At 52.2% G+C, this 3,427-nt stretch overlaps 1 long non-coding RNA gene across 1 annotated transcript; it reads right to left on the reverse strand.

Annotated features, from left to right (window-relative positions):
• Positions 1 to 260: 260 nt before the first annotated feature.
• Positions 261 to 3,101, reverse strand: LOC141042079 (uncharacterized). The gene is made up of 3 exons (XR_012203896.1): positions 2,799 to 3,101; positions 1,722 to 1,787; positions 261 to 538 (listed from the first exon to the last, which is right to left on the reverse strand). It is a non-coding gene; the product is annotated as an uncharacterized lncRNA (long non-coding RNA).
• Positions 3,102 to 3,427: the final 326 nt, after the last annotated feature.

Consider the following 3,427-nt stretch of genomic DNA (forward strand, 5'->3'; position numbering starts at 1 on the left):
GAAGGGACAGACACAGGAACGATGTGAAACACATGCCGGCCAGTCAAGTGTCCGGAGCAGTAGTGCTGGGCTAGCAGGACTCCGGTGAACCGGGCTGTAGCGGACTACTATGGCTCATGGAAGCACTAGACTACATTTCCCCATAAGAGAGGCTGCCAAGGATAAACAACTAGATTGTCGGATCCCACACATACCAAGCATTTCAATCATACACACAATATGCTCGATATGTGTAAATACAACATGGCATCACAACAAAATTCTACAACTCAAAGTACTTTATTTAAAGGCTCCGGAGAGCCATACATAACATGTTCATACAGATAGGGGTCACATGACCCGACACTCAAGTCATACAAACATACAAGCACATGTGGAAGCAAACTTGTCTGAGTACAGACACTGGAAAGAAAGAAGGCTTGACGAAGCCTGTCTATCTACATAGGCCCTTCACAAGCTCAGATCACCACCTGGGTGGCAAGTCACTAGTCAACATCGAGATCTACATAGAACCCATCGGAAGGGGCGGTGTTGTCATCTGAAAACAGTAATTAAAGCAACATGAGTACAAAGGTACTCAGCAAGTCTTACAACAGATCCTACTATACATGCACATTCTCAAGAAGGTGGTGGAGTTATAGCAGCAAGCCAGCTTTGACTCTTGGCTAAGCTATCCTACGAGACACCACTTGTGAAATAGTTTTCGCACACGAGTCCACTAGTCACCATCTCAATACTCCATCGTGGATCCTCCCTCGTCATCCCACGAGAGAGAGCCATCCGCGGTACTCACACTTATCTTGAGTCTTTTAGTAGTCACCATTAACTTGTCTATGAACTGCATAAGCGACCAAGTAGTCCTTTACCGCGGACGCGGCTATTCGAATAGTTTTATACCCTGCAGGGGTGTACTTCGTCACACACGCTCTCACCACTTACCGCCGTTTACACGACATGTACTCGGCAACCTTCAAGCGGAAGCCCAACGTGGGTGTCGGCCACAGCCTACCTAAACACTCAAGTCTCTAGTCCAGGTTTATCGCCTATTCAGGTTCCATCCGCAGGGAGTCCGGCCGAGGTTTCCACATACGGCCCCGAACGATGTGTGCAGGGTTCCCGAGACACCAAACGAGCACCCGGTACACCGTGCCACGTGCCTACCGCATCACAGCCCACCCCTCGGGTCAGCGCTGTCCACGGCCTCCAGCATACTACAAACACCAGAAACTACTTGCAACTCCTGGACAGAGGACAATGGTGATTAAGAAGCCGAGAGGGTCCATTGGTTTCGTTCCCAATGCATGGTAGTAGCTGATCTTAAATCACACATACAAATCTCAGTTCTCAAGGACGGCCTCAATGAAACAACCCACCATGTACTCCTACATGGCCTTTCATCGATACCTTTACCAAATCATGTTCAACACTTCACTCTCATTACCGACACAACATTTCACTCCGGTTCATCACCCCGATGAGCCAGACCTGACACGACTCTAAGCATAGCAAGCATAGCATGGTAGGAACACATACATGGCTCAATCAACTCCTACACATGCTAGTGGGTTTCATCTAGTTACTGTGGCAATGACAGGTCATGCAGAGGAAGTGGGTTCAACTACCGCAACACACAACAGTTTGAATCGCGTTGTCTTAGTGCAGTAAATGAGAGCAGAAGCGAGAAGATGGGTTTGTATCGAAATGATCAATGGGTTGCTTGCCTGACGGAGTGGTAGTCAAATACTGCCCTTCAGTTGGATACTCGTGAATATCCTCGGAGGCAGAACCTACCACGAAGAACACATCGAAACACAATCAATCATCAAGCAAAGTGCAACAATATGATGCATGCATGAGATATGGCAAAATGAGTGTATTGGGCTAATGCAACTAAGACCAGATGGGTTTGGACCATTTTGAATCAAAGATTCAAATTCCAAGCTCATAAGTGGCCCTTAATAGTGCTTTATCTTGTTCTGTACTAAACAGCAGGTTAGATTGCTTAAACATGCATGAAACCAGTACAGATGGATAGATTGGATTTTTCTGATCATTTTTCATATATAAATCTTTACATTTGGAGTTACAGATTAATTTCTATGATTTTTTGAAGTTTGTAATATTTTCTGGAATTTCCTGAATAATAATAAATCCAGAAAAATGAGTTATTGCGTCAGCACTGCGTCATGCTGACCTCAGCAGGTCAACAGACCCGGTCCAGGTCAAAATTGACCAACGGGGCCCACCGGTCAGTCACACAAGTGCTAATCCCGCGTTGGCTGACGCTTTGACTAGCTACGGGGCCCGCTGTCAGCGTCTAGGGGTGGTCCAGCTGGCGGGGATTAGTGCTAATGACCCCGCCACGTCGGCACTCGCCGGAGCACGGCCGGCGACGACCATAACACGCGGCGGAGGCTCACCGGAGTGGCTCGGAATGGCGCTACAGAGGGTGGTTTGCGACGGGGTTTGGCTCTACGGGGAGATGGAGGAGTGGCGCATCCACTGGAGCAAGTGAGAGAAGCTGGGGTGGCCGGAGCTCGCCGGAAAAGAGCTCGCGGCGGCGGCCGGCGTGCGGATGTGCGCGGGGTCGGCGTTATACCGCACGGAAGGGGCCACGGAGGGGTGCTACGGGCACGTGAGGACGTGCTGAGCACGGTGGTGTGCTCGGCTTCAAGCTACGTTCGCTCTAGCCACGGTGGCGACGAAGCGCAATGGCGGCGAGCTTCGGTGACGGTGGGGGATGGCGCTACGGCATGCAAACAAGACGGAGAAGAGGGGGGTTCGGGGCAGGAGCTCACAGCGATGCCGAAGAGGGGGTCAGCGAGCTCGGGGAGGTCCTGGCGGCGCCGAATCGACCGGAGATGGCTCGGGTGCCCGAGGTTGAAGACGAAGGCGGAGGCGGCGTTCGGGGGCGTCCGGCGTTGCCTGACTCAGTGGAGAGGATGAGGGCATTGAGACGGAGCTCGTGGACACGTCGGCGAGGCGAGGGGAGCACGGTGGGCGCGACTACGTCGGCGGGACGGCGACGGCTGCTTCGGCCATGGCGTGAGAGAGCGAGAGAGAGAAGCAGGGGGAAATGAGGTGTCGGGGCGGTTGAGCGGGCGACGTGGCGTCCATAGCGACATCCGGGAGAGCGGCGGGAAGCAGGAGGTGGCCGGCGTGTGCTCGCGCGCGGCGGCCACGCGCGCGCTGTCCTCCTGGCGGGAGGTAGGTGACGACTGGCAGAGGCCAGTCGGCTGGGCCTCTGCTGGGCCGTGGTGGGGCGCCAGGTAAAGTGGCCTCTGGCCTTTCTCTCTCTCCCCTTTTTCATAATTAATTTGTTTTTCTAATTTTTTGTAAGTGTAGGGCTTTATTAAAAATACTAAACCGTTTCCAAAAATCCTACAAATAATTGTGGGCTCTGTTGGGATTATTCCTAACAGCCCTC

The sequence above is a fragment of the Aegilops tauschii genome, chromosome 2, assembly GCF_002575655.3.
Source record: "Aegilops tauschii subsp. strangulata cultivar AL8/78 chromosome 2, Aet v6.0, whole genome shotgun sequence".
Lineage (NCBI taxonomy): Eukaryota > Viridiplantae > Streptophyta > Magnoliopsida > Poales > Poaceae > Aegilops > Aegilops tauschii.